Below are 22783 nucleotides of genomic sequence, written 5' to 3'. Positions count from 1 at the left end.
TGGTGGTGGTGGTGGCGGCGGTGTTGGTGACATTGATGATGGTGGTGGTGGTGGAGACATTGATGATGGTGGTGGTGGTGGTGGTGGCGATCGGGGTGGTGGTGGTGGTGGTGGTGGCGGCGGTGGCGGCGACAGTGGTGGCAGTGACATTGGTGGTGGTCGTGGTGGTGGCGATGGCGCCGCTGACGATGGCACCGCTGACGACGATGCCCATGGAAACACCGACAGCTGTATCGTGCACAACGCTGGCGACGATGACGACGACGATGACGATGACACCGCTGAGGATGATGACGACGACGATGACGACGATGACGACGACGATGACGACGATGACGATGACGAGCGAGACCACACGGAGGCCAGCCGAGCCGTGGCCAGGCCCAGCAGCGACGCCATCGTCGCTAGGCCGAGGATGGCGGCGCAGAAGGCCCAGTAGGCGGCCAGGGCCGACTCGCTGGGGGGTCTCGCCCGAAACGTCACGAAGGCAACGCAGCAAGCGGCCAGGGACACGGAGCCAAGCACAGGCCCAGCGAGACCACCATTAGTCCTGAACTTGAGCTTCTGGTGCTGACGATCGTGGTGATGGCGCTGGTGCTGGCCTTGGTGATCGTGGTTCTGGTGGTGGTGGTGTTGGTGGTGGCTCTGATCGTGGTGGTGGTGGTGGTGCTGGTGGCTCTGATCGTGGTTCTGGTGGTGGTGGTGGTGGCTCTGATCGTGGTGGTGGTGCTGGCTTTGATGATCGTGGTTCTGATCGTGGTGCTGGTGGTGGTGGTGCTGGTGTCCTTGATGATCGTGGTTCTGATCGTGGTGGTGCTGGTGCTGGTGTTCTTGATGATCGTGGTTCTGATCGTGTTGGTGGTGGTGGTGCTGGCTTTGATGATCGTGGTTCTGATCGTGGTGCTGATGGTGGTGGTGGTTCGGATCGCGATGGTTCTGATGATGTCGGTGGTGGTCGTGGTTCTCATGGTCCTGACCGTGCTCGTCGCGGTGATTCTGAAGCTTCTCACGGTGGCTCTTGCGGCCCTGGTGATGGTCGTGGTGGTGGTGTTGTTCGTGGTCGTGGTGGTGGTGTTGTTCGTGGTCGTGGTGGTGTTGTTGTTCGTGGTCGTGGTGGTGTTGGTGTTCGTGGAGGGAGGCGGAGGGGTCGCGTCCGACGTTTCGCCACATGACGAAGAGCATGACGGACGAGAAGACTACGAACTCGACGTTGAAGGGACCCAGGAAGGAGACGCCCTCCAGCAGAGTCTCGCACGAGGTGGAGTCGCAGTCACATGACGCCGGAACTGGGGGGAGGGCAGTGACAGTGCTGAGTCTATGACAGTGCTGAGTCTATGGGTGACAGTGCTGAGTCTATGACAGTGCTGAGTCTATGGGTGACAGTGTGCTGAGTCTATGGGTGGCAGTGCTGAGTCTATGACAGTGCTGAGTCTATGGGTGGCAGTGCTGAGTCTATGACAGTGCTGAGTCTATGGGTGACAGTGCTGAGTCTATGGGTGGCAGTGCTGAGTCTATGACAGTGCTGAGTCTATGACAGTGCTGAGTCTATGGGTGACAGTGCTGAGTCTATGGGTGACAGTGCTGAGTCTATGACAGTGCTGAGTCTATGGGTGACAGTGTGCTGAGTCTATGGGTGGCAGTGCTGAGTCTATGACAGTGCTGAGTCTATGGGTGGCAGTGCTGAGTCTATGACAGTGCTGAGTCTATGGGTGACAGTGCTGAGTCTATGGGTGGCAGTGCTGAGTCTATGACAGTGCTGAGTCTATGACAGTGCTGAGTCTATGGGTGACAGTGCTGAGTCTATGGGTGGCAGTGCTGAGTCTATGGGTGGCAGTGCTGAGTCTATGACAGTGCTGAGTCTATGACAGTGTTGAGTCTATGGGTGGCAGTGCTGAGTCTATGACAGTGCTGAGTCTATGGGTGGCAGTGCTGAGTCTATGTGTGACAGTGCTGAGTCTATGGGTGGCAGTGCTGAGTCTATGGGTGACAGTGTTGAGTCTATGGGTGACAGTGTTGAGTCTATGACAGTGCTGAGTCTATGACAGTGCTGAGTCTATGACAGTGCTGAGTCTATGACAGTGCTGAGTCTATGACAGTGCTGAGTCTATGACAGTGCTGAGTCTATGGGTGACAGTGCTGAGTCTATGACAGTGCTGAGTCTATGACAGTGCTGAGTCTATGACAGTGCTGAGTCTATGACAGTGCTGAGTCTATGGCAGTGCTGAGTCTATGGGTGACAGTGCTGAGTCTATGGGTGACAGTGCTGAGTCTATGGGTGACAGTGCTGAGTCTATGACAGTGCTGAGTCTATGGCAGTGCTGAGTCTATGGGTGACAGTGCTGAGTCTATGGGTGACAGTGCTGAGTCTATGACAGTGCTGAGTCTATGGGTGACAGTGCTGAGTCTATGGGTGACAGTGCTGAGTCTATGGGTGACAGTGCTGAGTCTATGGGTGACAGTGCTGAGTCTATGGGTGACAGTGCTGAGTCTATGACAGTGCTGAGTCTATGGGTGGCAGTGCTGAGTCTATGACAGTGTTGAGTCTATGGGTGACAGTGCTGAGTCTATGGGTGACAGTGCTGAGTCTATGGGTGACAGTGCTGAGTCTATGACAGTGCTGAGTCTATGACAGTGCTGAGTCTATGGGTGACAGTGCTGAGTCTATGACAGTGCTGAGTCTATGACAGTGCTGAGTCTATGACAGTGCTGAGTCTATGGGTGACAGTGTTGAGTCTATGGGTGACAGTGCTGAGTCTATGACAGTGCTGAGTCTATGACAGTGCTGAGTCTATGACAGTGCTGAGTCTATGGGTGACAGTGTTGAGTCTATGGGTGACAGTGCTGAGTCTATGACAGTGCTGAGTCTATGACAGTGCTGAGTCTATGGGTGACAGTGCTGAGTCTATGGGTGACAGTGCTGAGTCTATGGGTGACAGTGTTGAGTCTATGGGTGACAGTGCTGAGTCTATGGGTGACAGTGCTGAGTCTATGACAGTGCTGAGTCTATGGGTGGCAGTGCTGAGTCTATGACAGTGCTGAGTCTATGACAGTGCTGAGTCTGTGGGTGACAGTGCTGAGTCTGTGGGTGACAGTGCTGAGTCTATGGGTGACAGTGCTGAGTCTATGACAGTGCTGAGTCTATGGGTGACAGTGTTGAGTCTATGGGTGGCAGTGCTGAGTCTATGACAGTGCTGAGTCTATGGGTGGCAGTGCTGAGTCTATGACAGTGCTGAGTCTATGGGTGACAGTGCTGAGTCTATGGGTGGCAGTGCTGAATCTATGACAGTGCTGAGTCTATGGGTGACAGTGTTTAGTCTATGGGTGACAGTGCTGAGTCTATGACAGTGCTGAGTCTATAGGTGACAGTGCTGAATCTATGGGTGACAGTGCTGAGTCTATGGGTGGCAGTGCTAAGTCTATGACAGTGCTGAGTCTATGGGTGACAGTGCTGAGTCTATGGGTGACAGTGCTGAGTCTATGGGTGACAGTGTTGAGTCTATGGGTGACAGTGTTGAGTCTATGGGTGACAGTGCTGAGTCTATGGGTGACAGTGCTGAGTCTATGACAGTGCTGAGTCTATGGGTCGCAGTGCTGAGTCTATGACAGTGCTGAGTCTATGACAGTGCTGAGTCTGTGGGTGACAGTGCTGAGTCTGTGGGTGACAGTGCTGAGTCTATGGGTGACAGTGCTGAGTCTATGACAGTGCTGAGTCTATGGGTGACAGTGTTGAGTCTATGGGTGGCAGTGCTGAGTCTATGACAGTGCTGGGTCTATGGGTGGCAGTGCTGAGTCTATGACAGTGCTGAGTCTATGGGTGACAGTGCTGAGTCTATGGGTGGCAGTGCTGAATCTATGACAGTGCTGAGTCTATGGGTGACAGTGTTGAGTCTATGGGTGACAGTGCTGAGTCTATGACAGTGCTGAGTCTATAGGTGACAGTGCTGAATCTATGGGTGACAGTGCTGAGTCTATGGGTGGCAGTGCTAAGTCTATGACAGTGCTGAGTCTATGGGTGACAGTGCTGAGTCTATGGGTGACAGTGCTGAGTCTATGGGTGACAGTGCTGAGTCTATGGGTGACAGTGCTGAGTCTATGGGTGGCAGTGCTGAGTCTATGACAGTGCTGAGTCTATGGGTGACAGTGTTGAGTCTATGGGTGGCAGTGCTGAGTCTATGGCAGTGCTGAGTCTATGGGTGGCAGTGCTGAGTCTATGGCAGTGCTGAGTCTATGGGTGACAGTGCTGAGTCTATGACAGTGCTGAGTCTATGACAGTGCTGAGTCTATGGGTGACAGTGCTGAGTCTATGGGTGACAGTGCTGAGTCTATGGGTGACAGTGCTGAGTCTATGGGTGACAGTGCTGAGTCTATGGGTGACAGTGCTGAGTCTATGGGTGGCAGTGCTGAGTCTATGGGTGGCAGTGCTGAGTCTATGACAGTGCTGAGTCTATGGGTGACGATGCTGAGTCTATGGGTGGCAGTGCTGAGTCTATGACAGTGCTGAGTCTATGGGTGGCAGTGCTGAGTCTATGACAGTGCTGAGTCTATGGGTGACAGTGTTGAGTCTATGGGTGGCAGTGCTGAGTCTATGGCAGTGCTGAGTCTATGGGTGGCAGTGCTGAGTCTATGGCAGTGCTGAGTCTATGGGTGACAGTGCTGAGTCTATGACAGTGCTGAGTCTATGACAGTGCTGAGTCTATGGGTGACAGTGCTGAGTCTATGGGTGACAGTGCTGAGTCTATGGGTGACAGTGCTGAGTCTATGGGTGACAGTGCTGAGTCTATGGGTGACAGTGCTGAGTCTATGGGTGGCAGTGCTGAGTCTATGGGTGGCAGTGCTGAGTCTATGACAGTGCTGAGTCTATGGGTGACGATGCTGAGTCTATGGGTGGCAGTGCTGAGTCTATGACAGTGCTGAGTCTATGGGTGACAGTGCTGAGTCTATGGGTGACAGTGCTGAGTCTATGGGTGACAGTGTTGAGTCTATGGGTGACAGTGTTGAGTCTATGACAGTGTTGAGTCTATGGGTGACAGTGCTGAGTCTATGGGTGACAGTGCTGAGTCTATGACAGTGTTGAGTCTATGGGTAACAGTGCTGAGTCTATGGGTGACAGTGCTGAGTCTATGGGTGACAGTGTTGAGTCTATGGGTGACAGTGCTGAGTCTATGACAGTGTTGAGTCTATGGGTGACAGTGCTGAGTCTATGGGTGACAGTGCTGAGTCTATCGGTGACAGTGCTGAGTCTATGGGTGACAGTGCTGAGTCTATCGGTGACAGTGCTGAGTCTATCGGTGACAGTGCTGAGTCTATGGGTGACAGTGCTGAGTCTATGGGTGACAGTGCTGAGTCTATAGGGGACAGTGCTGAGTCTATGGGTGACAGTGCTGAGTCTATGGGTGACAGTGCTGAGTCTATGGGTGGCAGTGCTGAGTCTATGGGTGACAGTGCTGAGTCTATGGGTGGCAGTGCTGAGTCTATGGGTGACAGTGCTGAGTCTATGACAGTGCTGAGTCTATGGGTGACAGTGCTGAGTCTATGGGTGACAGTGCTGAGTCTATGGGTGACAGTGCTGAGTCTATGGGTAACAGTGCTGAGTCTATGGGTAGCAGTGCTGAGTCTATGAATGACAGTGCTGAGTCTATGGGTGACAGTGCTGAGTCTATGACAGTGCTGAGTCTATGGGTGACAGTGCTGAGTCTATGGGTGACAGTGCTGAGTCTATGGGTGGCAGTGCTGAGTCTATGACAGTGCTGAGTCTATGGCAGTGTTGAGTCTATGGGTGACATTGCTGAGTCTATGGGTGACAGTGCTGAGTCTATGGGTGGCAGTGCTGAGTCTATGGGTGGCAGTGGTGAGTCTATGGGTGGCAGTGCTGAGTCTATGGGTGACAGTGCTGAGTCTATGACAGTGCTGAGTCTATGGGTGACAATGCTGAGTCTATGACAGTGCTGAGTCTATGGGTGGCAGTGCTGAGTCTATGGGTGGCAGTGCTGAGTCTATGGGTGACAGTGTTGAGTCTATGGGTGGCAGTGCTGAGTCTATGGGTGACAGTGCTGAGTCTGTGGGTGACAGTGCTGAGTCTATGGGTGGCAGTGCTGAGTCTATGGGTAGCAGTGCTGAGTCTATGACAGTGCTGAGTCTATGGGTGGCAGTGCTGAGTCTATGACAGTGCTGAGTCTATGGGTGACAGTGCTGAGTCTATGACAGTGCTGAGTCTATGGGTGACAGTGCTGAGTCTGTGGGTGACAGTGCTGAGTCTATGGGTGGCAGTGTTGAGTCTATGGGTGACAGTGCTGAGTCTATGGGTGACAATGCTGAGTCTATGGGTGACAATGCTGAGTCTATGACAGTGCTGAGTCTATGACAGTGCTGAGTCTATGGGTGACAGTGCTGAGTCTATGGGTGACAGTGCTGAGTCTATGGGTGGCAGTGTTGAGTCTATGGGTGACAGTGCTGAGTCTATGGGTGACAATGCTGAGTCTATGGGTGACAATGCTGAGTCTATGACAGTGCTGAGTCTATGACAGTGCTGAGTCTATGGGTGACAGTGCTGAGTCTATGGGTGACAGTGCTGAGTCTATGGGTGACAGTGTTGAGTCTATGGGTGACAGTGCTGAGTCTATGGGTGACAATGCTGAGTCTATGACAGTGCTGAGTCTATGACAGTGCTGAGTCTATGGGTGACAGTGCTGAGTCTATGGGTGACAGTGCTGAGTCTATGGGTGACAGTGCTGAGTCTATGGGTGACAGTGCTGAGTCTATGGGTGACAGTGCTGAGTCTATGGGTGACAGTGCTGAGTCTATGGGTGACAGTGCTGAGTCTATGGGTGGCAGTGCTGAGTCTATGGGTGGCAGTGCTGAGTCTATGACAGTGCTGAGTCTATGGGTGACGATGCTGAGTCTATGGGTGGCAGTGCTGAGTCTATGACAGTGCTGAGTCTATGGGTGACAGTGCTGAGTCTATGGGTGACAGTGCTGAGTCTATGGGTGACAGTGTTGAGTCTATGGGTGACAGTGTTGAGTCTATGACAGTGTTGAGTCTATGGGTGACAGTGCTGAGTCTATGGGTGACAGTGCTGAGTCTATGACAGTGTTGAGTCTATGGGTGACAGTGCTGAGTCTATGGGTGACAGTGCTGAGTCTATGGGTGACAGTGCTGAGTCTATGACAGTGCTGAGTCTATGGGTGACAGTGCTGAGTCTATGACAGTGCTGAGTCTATGGGTGGCAGTGCTGAGTCTATGACAGTGTTGAGTCTATGGGTGACAGTGCTGAGTCTATGGGTGACAGTGCTGAGTCTATGGGTGACAGTGCTGAGTCTATGACAGTGCTGAGTCTATGACAGTGCTGAGTCTATGGGTGACAGTGCTGAGTCTATGACAGTGCTGAGTCTATGACAGTGCTGAGTCTATGACAGTGCTGAGTCTATGGGTGACAGTGTTGAGTCTATGGGTGACAGTGCTGAGTCTATGACAGTGCTGAGTCTATGACAGTGCTGAGTCTATGACAGTGCTGAGTCTATGGGTGACAGTGTTGAGTCTATGGGTGACAGTGCTGAGTCTATGACAGTGCTGAGTCTATGACAGTGCTGAGTCTATGGGTGACAGTGCTGAGTCTATGGGTGACAGTGCTGAGTCTATGGGTGACAGTGTTGAGTCTATGGGTGACAGTGCTGAGTCTATGGGTGACAGTGCTGAGTCTATGACAGTGCTGAGTCTATGGGTGGCAGTGCTGAGTCTATGACAGTGCTGAGTCTATGACAGTGCTGAGTCTGTGGGTGACAGTGCTGAGTCTGTGGGTGACAGTGCTGAGTCTATGGGTGACAGTGCTGAGTCTATGACAGTGCTGAGTCTATGGGTGACAGTGTTGAGTCTATGGGTGGCAGTGCTGAGTCTATGACAGTGCTGAGTCTATGGGTGGCAGTGCTGAGTCTATGACAGTGCTGAGTCTATGGGTGACAGTGCTGAGTCTATGGGTGGCAGTGCTGAATCTATGACAGTGCTGAGTCTATGGGTGACAGTGTTTAGTCTATGGGTGACAGTGCTGAGTCTATGACAGTGCTGAGTCTATAGGTGACAGTGCTGAATCTATGGGTGACAGTGCTGAGTCTATGGGTGGCAGTGCTAAGTCTATGACAGTGCTGAGTCTATGGGTGACAGTGCTGAGTCTATGGGTGACAGTGCTGAGTCTATGGGTGACAGTGTTGAGTCTATGGGTGACAGTGTTGAGTCTATGGGTGACAGTGCTGAGTCTATGGGTGACAGTGCTGAGTCTATGACAGTGCTGAGTCTATGGGTCGCAGTGCTGAGTCTATGACAGTGCTGAGTCTATGACAGTGCTGAGTCTATGACAGTGCTGAGTCTGTGGGTGACAGTGCTGAGTCTGTGGGTGACAGTGCTGAGTCTATGGGTGACAGTGCTGAGTCTATGACAGTGCTGAGTCTATGGGTGACAGTGTTGAGTCTATGGGTGGCAGTGCTGAGTCTATGACAGTGCTGGGTCTATGGGTGGCAGTGCTGAGTCTATGACAGTGCTGAGTCTATGGGTGACAGTGCTGAGTCTATGGGTGGCAGTGCTGAATCTATGACAGTGCTGAGTCTATGGGTGACAGTGTTGAGTCTATGGGTGACAGTGCTGAGTCTATGACAGTGCTGAGTCTATAGGTGACAGTGCTGAATCTATGGGTGACAGTGCTGAGTCTATGGGTGGCAGTGCTAAGTCTATGACAGTGCTGAGTCTATGGGTGACAGTGCTGAGTCTATGGGTGACAGTGCTGAGTCTATGGGTGACAGTGCTGAGTCTATGGGTGACAGTGCTGAGTCTATGGGTGGCAGTGCTGAGTCTATGACAGTGCTGAGTCTATGGGTGACAGTGTTGAGTCTATGGGTGGCAGTGCTGAGTCTATGGCAGTGCTGAGTCTATGGGTGGCAGTGCTGAGTCTATGGCAGTGCTGAGTCTATGGGTGACAGTGCTGAGTCTATGACAGTGCTGAGTCTATGACAGTGCTGAGTCTATGGGTGACAGTGCTGAGTCTATGGGTGACAGTGCTGAGTCTATGGGTGACAGTGCTGAGTCTATGGGTGACAGTGCTGAGTCTATGGGTGACAGTGCTGAGTCTATGGGTGGCAGTGCTGAGTCTATGGGTGGCAGTGCTGAGTCTATGACAGTGCTGAGTCTATGGGTGACGATGCTGAGTCTATGGGTGGCAGTGCTGAGTCTATGACAGTGCTGAGTCTATGGGTGGCAGTGCTGAGTCTATGACAGTGCTGAGTCTATGGGTGACAGTGTTGAGTCTATGGGTGGCAGTGCTGAGTCTATGGCAGTGCTGAGTCTATGGGTGGCAGTGCTGAGTCTATGGCAGTGCTGAGTCTATGGGTGACAGTGCTGAGTCTATGACAGTGCTGAGTCTATGACAGTGCTGAGTCTATGGGTGACAGTGCTGAGTCTATGGGTGACAGTGCTGAGTCTATGGGTGACAGTGCTGAGTCTATGGGTGACAGTGCTGAGTCTATGGGTGGCAGTGCTGAGTCTATGGGTGGCAGTGCTGAGTCTATGACAGTGCTGAGTCTATGGGTGACGATGCTGAGTCTATGGGTGGCAGTGCTGAGTCTATGACAGTGCTGAGTCTATGGGTGACAGTGCTGAGTCTATGGGTGACAGTGCTGAGTCTATGGGTGACAGTGTTGAGTCTATGGGTGACAGTGTTGAGTCTATGACAGTGTTGAGTCTATGGGTGACAGTGCTGAGTCTATGGGTGACAGTGCTGAGTCTATGACAGTGTTGAGTCTATGGGTAACAGTGCTGAGTCTATGGGTGACAGTGCTGAGTCTATGGGTGACAGTGTTGAGTCTATGGGTGACAGTGCTGAGTCTATGACAGTGTTGAGTCTATGGGTGACAGTGCTGAGTCTATGGGTGACAGTGCTGAGTCTATCGGTGACAGTGCTGAGTCTATGGGTGACAGTGCTGAGTCTATCGGTGACAGTGCTGAGTCTATCGGTGACAGTGCTGAGTCTATGGGTGACAGTGCTGAGTCTATGGGTGACAGTGCTGAGTCTATAGGGGACAGTGCTGAGTCTATGGGTGACAGTGCTGAGTCTATGGGTGACAGTGCTGAGTCTATGGGTGGCAGTGCTGAGTCTATGGGTGACAGTGCTGAGTCTATGGGTGGCAGTGCTGAGTCTATGGGTGACAGTGCTGAGTCTATGACAGTGCTGAGTCTATGGGTGACAGTGCTGAGTCTATGGGTGACAGTGCTGAGTCTATGGGTGACAGTGCTGAGTCTATGGGTAACAGTGCTGAGTCTATGGGTAGCAGTGCTGAGTCTATGAATGACAGTGCTGAGTCTATGGGTGACAGTGCTGAGTCTATGACAGTGCTGAGTCTATGGGTGACAGTGCTGAGTCTATGGGTGACAGTGCTGAGTCTATGGGTGGCAGTGCTGAGTCTATGACAGTGCTGAGTCTATGGCAGTGTTGAGTCTATGGGTGACATTGCTGAGTCTATGGGTGACAGTGCTGAGTCTATGGGTGGCAGTGCTGAGTCTATGGGTGGCAGTGGTGAGTCTATGGGTGGCAGTGCTGAGTCTATGGGTGACAGTGCTGAGTCTATGACAGTGCTGAGTCTATGGGTGACAATGCTGAGTCTATGACAGTGCTGAGTCTATGGGTGGCAGTGCTGAGTCTATGGGTGGCAGTGCTGAGTCTATGGGTGACAGTGTTGAGTCTATGGGTGGCAGTGCTGAGTCTATGGGTGACAGTGCTGAGTCTGTGGGTGACAGTGCTGAGTCTATGGGTGGCAGTGCTGAGTCTATGGGTAGCAGTGCTGAGTCTATGACAGTGCTGAGTCTATGGGTGGCAGTGCTGAGTCTATGACAGTGCTGAGTCTATGGGTGACAGTGCTGAGTCTATGACAGTGCTGAGTCTATGGGTGACAGTGCTGAGTCTGTGGGTGACAGTGCTGAGTCTATGGGTGGCAGTGTTGAGTCTATGGGTGACAGTGCTGAGTCTATGGGTGACAATGCTGAGTCTATGGGTGACAATGCTGAGTCTATGACAGTGCTGAGTCTATGACAGTGCTGAGTCTATGGGTGACAGTGCTGAGTCTATGGGTGACAGTGCTGAGTCTATGGGTGGCAGTGTTGAGTCTATGGGTGACAGTGCTGAGTCTATGGGTGACAATGCTGAGTCTATGGGTGACAATGCTGAGTCTATGACAGTGCTGAGTCTATGACAGTGCTGAGTCTATGGGTGACAGTGCTGAGTCTATGGGTGACAGTGCTGAGTCTATGGGTGACAGTGTTGAGTCTATGGGTGACAGTGCTGAGTCTATGGGTGACAATGCTGAGTCTATGACAGTGCTGAGTCTATGACAGTGCTGAGTCTATGGGTGACAGTGCTGAGTCTATGGGTGACAGTGCTGAGTCTATGGGTGACAGTGCTGAGTCTATGGGTGACAGTGCTGAGTCTATGGGTGACAGTGCTGAGTCTATGGGTGGCAGTGCTGAGTCTATGGGTGGCAGTGCTGAGTCTATGACAGTGCTGAGTCTATGGGTGACGATGCTGAGTCTATGGGTGGCAGTGCTGAGTCTATGACAGTGCTGAGTCTATGGGTGGCAGTGCTGAGTCTATGACAGTGCTGAGTCTATGGGTGACAGTGTTGAGTCTATGGGTGGCAGTGCTGAGTCTATGGCAGTGCTGAGTCTATGGGTGGCAGTGCTGAGTCTATGGCAGTGCTGAGTCTATGGGTGACAGTGCTGAGTCTATGACAGTGCTGAGTCTATGACAGTGCTGAGTCTATGGGTGACAGTGCTGAGTCTATGGGTGACAGTGCTGAGTCTATGGGTGACAGTGCTGAGTCTATGGGTGACAGTGCTGAGTCTATGGGTGGCAGTGCTGAGTCTATGGGTGGCAGTGCTGAGTCTATGACAGTGCTGAGTCTATGGGTGACGATGCTGAGTCTATGGGTGGCAGTGCTGAGTCTATGACAGTGCTGAGTCTATGGGTGACAGTGCTGAGTCTATGGGTGACAGTGCTGAGTCTATGGGTGACAGTGTTGAGTCTATGGGTGACAGTGTTGAGTCTATGACAGTGTTGAGTCTATGGGTGACAGTGCTGAGTCTATGGGTGACAGTGCTGAGTCTATGACAGTGTTGAGTCTATGGGTAACAGTGCTGAGTCTATGGGTGACAGTGCTGAGTCTATGGGTGACAGTGTTGAGTCTATGGGTGACAGTGCTGAGTCTATGACAGTGTTGAGTCTATGGGTGACAGTGCTGAGTCTATGGGTGACAGTGCTGAGTCTATCGGTGACAGTGCTGAGTCTATGGGTGACAGTGCTGAGTCTATCGGTGACAGTGCTGAGTCTATCGGTGACAGTGCTGAGTCTATGGGTGACAGTGCTGAGTCTATGGGTGACAGTGCTGAGTCTATAGGGGACAGTGCTGAGTCTATGGGTGACAGTGCTGAGTCTATGGGTGACAGTGCTGAGTCTATGGGTGGCAGTGCTGAGTCTATGGGTGACAGTGCTGAGTCTATGGGTGGCAGTGCTGAGTCTATGGGTGACAGTGCTGAGTCTATGACAGTGCTGAGTCTATGGGTGACAGTGCTGAGTCTATGGGTGACAGTGCTGAGTCTATGGGTGACAGTGCTGAGTCTATGGGTAACAGTGCTGAGTCTATGGGTAGCAGTGCTGAGTCTATGAATGACAGTGCTGAGTCTATGGGTGACAGTGCTGAGTCTATGACAGTGCTGAGTCTATGGGTGACAGTGCTGAGTCTATGGGTGACAGTGCTGAGTCTATGGGTGGCAGTGCTGAGTCTATGACAGTGCTGAGTCTATGGCAGTGTTGAGTCTATGGGTGACATTGCTGAGTCTATGGGTGACAGTGCTGAGTCTATGGGTGGCAGTGCTGAGTCTATGGGTGGCAGTGGTGAGTCTATGGGTGGCAGTGCTGAGTCTATGGGTGACAGTGCTGAGTCTATGACAGTGCTGAGTCTATGGGTGACAATGCTGAGTCTATGACAGTGCTGAGTCTATGGGTGGCAGTGCTGAGTCTATGGGTGGCAGTGCTGAGTCTATGGGTGACAGTGTTGAGTCTATGGGTGGCAGTGCTGAGTCTATGGGTGACAGTGCTGAGTCTGTGGGTGACAGTGCTGAGTCTATGGGTGGCAGTGCTGAGTCTATGGGTAGCAGTGCTGAGTCTATGACAGTGCTGAGTCTATGGGTGGCAGTGCTGAGTCTATGACAGTGCTGAGTCTATGGGTGACAGTGCTGAGTCTATGACAGTGCTGAGTCTATGGGTGACAGTGCTGAGTCTGTGGGTGACAGTGCTGAGTCTATGGGTGGCAGTGTTGAGTCTATGGGTGACAGTGCTGAGTCTATGGGTGACAATGCTGAGTCTATGGGTGACAATGCTGAGTCTATGACAGTGCTGAGTCTATGACAGTGCTGAGTCTATGGGTGACAGTGCTGAGTCTATGGGTGACAGTGCTGAGTCTATGGGTGGCAGTGTTGAGTCTATGGGTGACAGTGCTGAGTCTATGGGTGACAATGCTGAGTCTATGGGTGACAATGCTGAGTCTATGACAGTGCTGAGTCTATGACAGTGCTGAGTCTATGGGTGACAGTGCTGAGTCTATGGGTGACAGTGCTGAGTCTATGGGTGACAGTGTTGAGTCTATGGGTGACAGTGCTGAGTCTATGGGTGACAATGCTGAGTCTATGACAGTGCTGAGTCTATGACAGTGCTGAGTCTATGGGTGACAGTGCTGAGTCTATGGGTGACAGTGCTGAGTCTATGGGTGACAGTGCTGAGTCTATGGGTGACAGTGCTGAGTCTATGGGTGACAGTGCTGAGTCTATGGGTGACAGTGCTGAGTCTATGGGTGACAGTGCTGAGTCTATGGGTGGCAGTGCTGAGTCTATGGGTGGCAGTGCTGAGTCTATGACAGTGCTGAGTCTATGGGTGACGATGCTGAGTCTATGGGTGGCAGTGCTGAGTCTATGACAGTGCTGAGTCTATGGGTGACAGTGCTGAGTCTATGGGTGACAGTGCTGAGTCTATGGGTGACAGTGTTGAGTCTATGGGTGACAGTGTTGAGTCTATGACAGTGTTGAGTCTATGGGTGACAGTGCTGAGTCTATGGGTGACAGTGCTGAGTCTATGACAGTGTTGAGTCTATGGGTAACAGTGCTGAGTCTATGGGTGACAGTGCTGAGTCTATGGGTGACAGTGTTGAGTCTATGGGTGACAGTGCTGAGTCTATGACAGTGTTGAGTCTATGGGTGACAGTGCTGAGTCTATGGGTGACAGTGCTGAGTCTATCGGTGACAGTGCTGAGTCTATGGGTGACAGTGCTGAGTCTATCGGTGACAGTGCTGAGTCTATCGGTGACAGTGCTGAGTCTATGGGTGACAGTGCTGAGTCTATGGGTGACAGTGCTGAGTCTATAGGGGACAGTGCTGAGTCTATGGGTGACAGTGCTGAGTCTATGGGTGACAGTGCTGAGTCTATGGGTGGCAGTGCTGAGTCTATGGGTGACAGTGCTGAGTCTATGGGTGGCAGTGCTGAGTCTATGGGTGACAGTGCTGAGTCTATGACAGTGCTGAGTCTATGGGTGACAGTGCTGAGTCTATGGGTGACAGTGCTGAGTCTATGGGTAACAGTGCTGAGTCTATGGGTAGCAGTGCTGAGTCTATGAATGACAGTGCTGAGTCTATGGGTGACAGTGCTGAGTCTATGACAGTGCTGAGTCTATGGGTGACAGTGCTGAGTCTATGGGTGACAGTGCTGAGTCTATGGGTGGCAGTGCTGAGTCTATGACAGTGCTGAGTCTATGGCAGTGTTGAGTCTATGGGTGACATTGCTGAGTCTATGGGTGACAGTGCTGAGTCTATGGGTGGCAGTGCTGAGTCTATGGGTGGCAGTGGTGAGTCTATGGGTGGCAGTGCTGAGTCTATGGGTGACAGTGCTGAGTCTATGACAGTGCTGAGTCTATGGGTGACAATGCTGAGTCTATGACAGTGCTGAGTCTATGGGTGGCAGTGCTGAGTCTATGGGTGGCAGTGCTGAGTCTATGGGTGACAGTGTTGAGTCTATGGGTGGCAGTGCTGAGTCTATGGGTGACAGTGCTGAGTCTGTGGGTGACAGTGCTGAGTCTATGGGTGGCAGTGCTGAGTCTATGGGTAGCAGTGCTGAGTCTATGACAGTGCTGAGTCTATGGGTGGCAGTGCTGAGTCTATGACAGTGCTGAGTCTATGGGTGACAGTGCTGAGTCTATGACAGTGCTGAGTCTATGGGTGACAGTGCTGAGTCTGTGGGTGACAGTGCTGAGTCTATGGGTGGCAGTGTTGAGTCTATGGGTGGCAGTGCTGAGTCTATGGGTGACAGTGCTGAGTCTATGACAGTGCTGAGTCTATGACAGTGCTGAGTCTATGGGTGGCAGTGCTGAGTCTATGGGTGACAGTGTTGAGTCTATGGGTGACAGTGCTGAGTCTATGGGTGACAATGCTGAGTCTATGGGTGACAATGCTGAGTCTATGACAGTGCTGAGTCTATGACAGTGCTGAGTCTATGGGTGACAGTGCTGAGTCTATGGGTGACAGTGCTGAGTCTATGGGTGACAGTGTTGAGTCTATGGGTGACAGTGCTGAGTCTATGGGTGACAATGCTGAGTCTATGACAGTGCTGAGTCTATGACAGTGCTGAGTCTATGGGTGACAGTGCTGAGTCTATGGGTGACAGTGCTGAGTCTATGGGTGACAGTGCTGAGTCTATGGGTGACAGTGCTGAGTCTATGGGTGACAGTGCTGAGTCTATGACAGTGCTGAGTCTATGACAGTGCTGAGTCTATGGGTGACAATGCTGAGTCTATGACAGTGCTGAGTCTATGGGTGGCAGTGCTGAGTCTATGGGTGACAGTGCTGAGTCTATGACAGTGCTGAGTCTATGGGTGACAATGCTGAGTCTATGACAGTGCTGAGTCTATGGGTGACAGTGCTGAGTCTATGGGTGACAGTGCTGAGTCAATGGGTGACAGTGCTGAGTCTATGACAGTGCTGAGTCTATGGGTGACAATGCTGAGTCTATGACAGTGCTGAGTCTATGGGTGGCAGTGCTGAGTCGGTGACAGTGCTGAGTCTATGGGTGACAGTGCTGAGTCTATGACAGTGCTGAGTCTATGGGTGACAATGCTGAGTCTATGACAGTGCTGAGTCTATGGGTGGCAGTGCTGAGTCGGTGACAGTGCTGAGTCTATGACAGTGCTGAGTCTATGGGTGACAGTGTTGAGTCTATGGGTGACAGTGCTGAGTCTATGGGTGACAGTGCTGAGTCTATGGGTGACAGTGTTGAGTCTATGGGTGGCAGTGCTGAGTCTATGGCAGTGCTGAGTCTATGGGTGGCAGTGCTGAGTCTATGGCAGTGCTGAGTCTATGGGTGACAGTGCTGAGTCTATGACAGTGCTGAGTCTATGACAGTGCTGAGTCTATGGGTGACAGTGCTGAGTCTATGGGTGACAGTGCTGAGTCTATGGGTGACAGTGCTGAGTCTATGGGTGACAGTGCTGAGTCTATGGGTGACAGTGCTGAGTCTATGGGTGGCAGTGCTGAGTCTATGGGTGGCAGTGCTGAGTCTATGACAGTGCTGAGTCTATGGGTGACGATGCTGAGTCTATGGGTGGCAGTGCTGAGTCTATGACAGTGCTGAGTCTATGGGTGACAGTGCTGAGTCTATGGGTGACAGTGCTGAGTCTATGGGTGACAGTGTTGAGTCTATGGGTGACAGTGTTGAGTCTATGACAGTGTTGAGTCTATGGGTGACAGTGCTGAGTCTATGACAGTGCTGAGTCTATGACAGTGCTGAGTCTATGGGTGACAGTGCTGAGTCTATGGGTGACAGTGCTGAGTCTATGGGTGGCAGTGCTGAGTCTATGGGTGGCAGTGCTGAGTCTATGACAGTGCTGAGTCTATGGGTGACGATGCTGAGTCTATGGGTGGCAGTGCTGAGTCTATGACAGTGCTGAGTCTATGGGTGACAGTGCTGAGTCTATGAGTGACAGTGCTGAGTCTATGGGTGACAGTGTTGAGTCTATGGGTGACAGTGTTGAGTCTATGACAGTGTTGAGTCTATGGGTGACAGTGCTGAGTCTATGACAGTGCTGAGTCTATGACAGTGCTGAGTCTATGGGTGACAGTGCTGAGTCTATGGGTGACAGTGCTGAGTCTATGGGTGACAGTGCTGAGTCTATGGGTGACAGTGCTGAGTCTATGGGTGGCAGTGCTGAGTCTATGGGTGGCAGTGCTGAGTCTATGACAGTGCTGAGTCTATGGGTGACGATGCTGAGTCTATGGGTGGCAGTGCTGAGTCTATGACAGTGCTGAGTCTATGGGTGACAGTGCTGAGTCTATGGGTGACAGTGCTGAGTCTATGGGTGACAGTGTTGAGTCTATGGGTGACAGTGTTGAGTCTATGACAGTGTTGAGTCTATGGGTGACAGTGCTGAGTCTATGGGTGACAGTGCTGAGTCTATGACAGTGTTGAGTCTATGGGTAACAGTGCTGAGTCTATGGGTGACAGTGCTGAGTCTATGGGTGACAGTGTTGAGTCTATGGGTGACAGTGCTGAGTCTATGACAGTGTTGAGTCTATGGGTGACAGTGCTGAGTCTATGGGTGACAGTGCTGAGTCTATCGGTGACAGTGCTGAGTCTATGGGTGACAGTGCTGAGTCTATCGGTGACAGTGCTGAGTCTATGGGTGACAGTGCTGAGTCTATGGGTGACAGTGCTGAGTCTATAGGTGACAGTACTGAGTCTATGGGTGACAGTGCTGAGTCTATGGGTGGCAGTGCTGAGTCTATGGGTGACAGTGCTGAGTCTATGGGTGGCAGTGCTGAGTCTATGGGTGACAGTGCTGAGTCTATGACAGTGCTGAGTCTATGGGTGACAGTGCTGAGTCTATGGGTGACAGTGCTGAGTCTATGGGTAACAGTGCTGAGTCTATGGGTAGCAGTGCTGAGTCTATGAATGACAGTGCTGAGTCTATGGGTGACAGTGCTGAGTCTATGACAGTGCTGAGTCTATGGGTGACAGTGCTGAGTCTATGGGTGACAGTGCTGAGTCTATGGGTGGCAGTGCTGAGTCTATGACAGTGCTGAGTCTATGGCAGTGTTGAGTCTATGGGTGACATTGCTGAGTCTATGGGTGACAGTGCTGAGTCTATGGGTGGCAGTGCTGAGTCTATGACAGTGCTGAGTCTATGGATGACAGTGTTGAGTCTATGGGTGGCAGTGCTGAGTCTATGGGTGACAGTGCTGAGTCTGTGGGTGACAGTGCTGAGTCTATGGGTGGCAGTGCTGAGTCTATGGGTAGCAGTGCTGAGTCTATGACAGTGCTGAGTCTATGGGTGGCAGTGCTGAGTCTATGACAGTGCTGAGTCTATGGGTGACAGTGCTGAGTCTATGACAGTGCTGAGTCTATGGGTGACAGTGCTGAGTCTGTGGGTGACAGTGCTGAGTCTATGGGTGGCAGTGTTGAGTCTATGGGTGGCAGTGTTGAGTCTATGGGTGACAGTGCTGAGTCTATGGGTGACAGTGCTGAGTCTATGACAGTGCTGAGTCTATGACAGTGCTGAGTCTATGGGTGGCAGTGCTGAGTCTATGGGTGACAGTGTTGAGTCTATGGGTGACAGTGCTGAGTCTATGGGTGACAATGCTGAGTCTATGGGTGACAATGCTGAGTCTATGACAGTGCTGAGTCTATGACAGTGCTGAGTCTATGGGTGACAGTGCTGAGTCTATGGGTGACAGTGCTGAGTCTATGGGTGACAGTGTTGAGTCTATGGGTGACAGTGCTGAGTCTATGGGTGACAATGCTGAGTCTATGACAGTGCTGAGTCTATGACAGTGCTGAGTCTATGGATGACAGTGCTGAGTCTATGGGTGACAGTGCTGAGTCTATGGGTGACAGTGCTGAGTCTATGGGTGACAGTGCTGAGTCTATGACAGTGCTGAGTCTATGACAGTGCTGAGTCTATGGGTGACAATGCTGAGTCTATGACAGTGCTGAGTCTATGGGTGGCAGTGCTGAGTCTATGGGTGACAGTGCTGAGTCTATGACAGTGCTGAGTCTATGGGTGACAATGCTGAGTCTATGACAGTGCTGAGTCTATGGGTGACAGTGCTGAGTCTATGGGTGACAGTGCTGAGTCTATGGGTGACAGTGCTGAGTCTATGACAGTGCTGAGTCTATGGGTGACAATGCTGAGTCTATGACAGTGCTGAGTCTATGGGTGGCAGTGCTGAGTCGGTGACAGTGCTGAGTCTATGGGTGACAGTGCTGAGTCTATGACAGTGCTGAGTCTATGGGTGACAATGCTGAGTCTATGACAGTGCTGAGTCTATGGGTGGCAGTGCTGAGTCTATGGGTGGCAGTGCTGAGTCTATGGGTGACAGTGTTGAGTCTATGGGTGGCAGTGCTGAGTCTATGGGTGACAGTGCTGAGTCTGTGGGTGACAGTGCTGAGTCTATGGGTGGCAGTGCTGAGTCTATGGGTAGCAGTGCTGAGTCTATGACAGTGCTGAGTCTATGGGTGGCAGTGCTGAGTCTATGACAGTGCTGAGTCTATGGGTGACAGTGCTGAGTCTATGACAGTGCTGAGTCTATGGGTGACAGTGCTGAGTCTGTGGGTGACAGTGCTGAGTCTATGGGTGGCAGTGTTGAGTCTATGGGTGGCAGTGCTGAGTCTATGGGTGACAGTGCTGAGTCTATGACAGTGCTGAGTCTATGACAGTGCTGAGTCTATGGGTGGCAGTGCTGAGTCTATGGGTGACAGTGTTGAGTCTATGGGTGACAGTGCTGAGTCTATGGGTGACAATGCTGAGTCTATGGGTGACAATGCTGAGTCTATGACAGTGCTGAGTCTATGACAGTGCTGAGTCTATGGGTGACAGTGCTGAGTCTATGGGTGACAGTGCTGAGTCTATGGGTGACAGTGTTGAGTCTATGGGTGACAGTGCTGAGTCTATGGGTGACAATGCTGAGTCTATGACAGTGCTGAGTCTATGACAGTGCTGAGTCTATGGGTGACAGTGCTGAGTCTATGGGTGACAGTGCTGAGTCTATGGGTGACAGTGCTGAGTCTATGGGTGACAGTGCTGAGTCTATGGGTGACAGTGCTGAGTCTATGACAGTGCTGAGTCTATGACAGTGCTGAGTCTATGGGTGACAATGCTGAGTCTATGACAGTGCTGAGTCTATGGGTGGCAGTGCTGAGTCTATGGGTGACAGTGCTGAGTCTATGACAGTGCTGAGTCTATGGGTGACAATGCTGAGTCTATGACAGTGCTGAGTCTATGGGTGACAGTGCTGAGTCTATGGGTGACAGTGCTGAGTCAATGGGTGACAGTGCTGAGTCTATGACAGTGCTGAGTCTATGGGTGACAATGCTGAGTCTATGACAGTGCTGAGTCTATGGGTGGCAGTGCTGAGTCGGTGACAGTGCTGAGTCTATGGGTGACAGTGCTGAGTCTATGACAGTGCTGAGTCTATGGGTGACAATGCTGAGTCTATGACAGTGCTGAGTCTATGGGTGGCAGTGCTGAGTCGGTGACAGTGCTGAGTCTATGACAGTGCTGAGTCTATGGGTGACAGTGTTGAGTCTATGGGTGACAGTGCTGAGTCTATGGGTGACAGTGCTGAGTCTATGGGTGACAGTGTTGAGTCTATGGGTGGCAGTGCTGAGTCTATGGCAGTGCTGAGTCTATGGGTGGCAGTGCTGAGTCTATGGCAGTGCTGAGTCTATGGGTGACAGTGCTGAGTCTATGACAGTGCTGAGTCTATGACAGTGCTGAGTCTATGGGTGACAGTGCTGAGTCTATGGGTGACAGTGCTGAGTCTATGGGTGACAGTGCTGAGTCTATGGGTGACAGTGCTGAGTCTATGGGTGACAGTGCTGAGTCTATGGGTGGCAGTGCTGAGTCTATGGGTGGCAGTGCTGAGTCTATGACAGTGCTGAGTCTATGGGTGACGATGCTGAGTCTATGGGTGGCAGTGCTGAGTCTATGACAGTGCTGAGTCTATGGGTGACAGTGCTGAGTCTATGGGTGACAGTGCTGAGTCTATGGGTGACAGTGTTGAGTCTATGGGTGACAGTGTTGAGTCTATGACAGTGTTGAGTCTATGGGTGACAGTGCTGAGTCTATGACAGTGCTGAGTCTATGACAGTGCTGAGTCTATGGGTGACAGTGCTGAGTCTATGGGTGACAGTGCTGAGTCTATGGGTGGCAGTGCTGAGTCTATGGGTGGCAGTGCTGAGTCTATGACAGTGCTGAGTCTATGGGTGACGATGCTGAGTCTATGGGTGGCAGTGCTGAGTCTATGACAGTGCTGAGTCTATGGGTGACAGTGCTGAGTCTATGGGTGACAGTGCTGAGTCTATGGGTGACAGTGTTGAGTCTATGGGTGACAGTGTTGAGTCTATGACAGTGTTGAGTCTATGGGTGACAGTGCTGAGTCTATGACAGTGCTGAGTCTATGACAGTGCTGAGTCTATGGGTGACAGTGCTGAGTCTATGGGTGACAGTGCTGAGTCTATGGGTGACAGTGCTGAGTCTATGGGTGACAGTGCTGAGTCTATGGGTGGCAGTGCTGAGTCTATGGGTGGCAGTGCTGAGTCTATGACAGTGCTGAGTCTATGGGTGACGATGCTGAGTCTATGGGTGGCAGTGCTGAGTCTATGACAGTGCTGAGTCTATGGGTGACAGTGCTGAGTCTATGGGTGACAGTGCTGAGTCTATGGGTGACAGTGTTGAGTCTATGGGTGACAGTGTTGAGTCTATGACAGTGTTGAGTCTATGGGTGACAGTGCTGAGTCTATGGGTGACAGTGCTGAGTCTATGACAGTGTTGAGTCTATGGGTGACAGTGTTGAGTCTATGGGTGACAGTGCTGAGTCTATGACAGTGTTGAGTCTATGGGTGACAGTGCTGAGTCTATGGGTGACAGTGCTGAGTCTATCGGTGACAGTGCTGAGTCTATGGGTGACAGTGCTGAGTCTATCGGTGACAGTGCTGAGTCTATGGGTGACAGTGCTGAGTCTATGGGTGACAGTGCTGAGTCTATAGGTGACAGTACTGAGTCTATGGGTGACAGTGCTGAGTCTATGGGTGGCAGTGCTGAGTCTATGGGTGACAGTGCTGAGTCTATGGGTGGCAGTGCTGAGTCTATGGGTGACAGTGCTGAGTCTATGACAGTGCTGAGTCTATGGGTGACAGTGCTGAGTCTATGGGTGACAGTGCTGAGTCTATGGGTAACAGTGCTGAGTCTATGGGTAGCAGTGCTGAGTCTATGAATGACAGTGCTGAGTCTATGGGTGACAGTGCTGAGTCTATGACAGTGCTGAGTCTATGGGTGACAGTGCTGAGTCTATGGGTGACAGTGCTGAGTCTATGGGTGGCAGTGCTGAGTCTATGACAGTGCTGAGTCTATGGCAGTGTTGAGTCTATGGGTGACATTGCTGAGTCTATGGGTGACAGTGCTGAGTCTATGGGTGGCAGTGCTGAGTCTATGACAGTGCTGAGTCTATGGATGACAGTGTTGAGTCTATGGGTGGCAGTGCTGAGTCTATGGGTGACAGTGCTGAGTCTGTGGGTGACAGTGCTGAGTCTATGGGTGGCAGTGCTGAGTCTATGGGTAGCAGTGCTGAGTCTATGACAGTGCTGAGTCTATGGGTGGCAGTGCTGAGTCTATGACAGTGCTGAGTCTATGGGTGACAGTGCTGAGTCTATGACAGTGC

Source organism: Petromyzon marinus, chromosome 83 (genome assembly GCF_048934315.1).
Source record: "Petromyzon marinus isolate PM22_M1 ecotype Great Lakes invasive population chromosome 83, UKy_Petmar_22M1.pri1.0, whole genome shotgun sequence".
Classification (NCBI taxonomy): domain Eukaryota; kingdom Metazoa; phylum Chordata; class Hyperoartia; order Petromyzontiformes; family Petromyzontidae; genus Petromyzon; species Petromyzon marinus.
The sequence above is the reverse complement of the archived record's forward strand: the minus strand, read 5'-3'. Positions refer to the sequence as shown.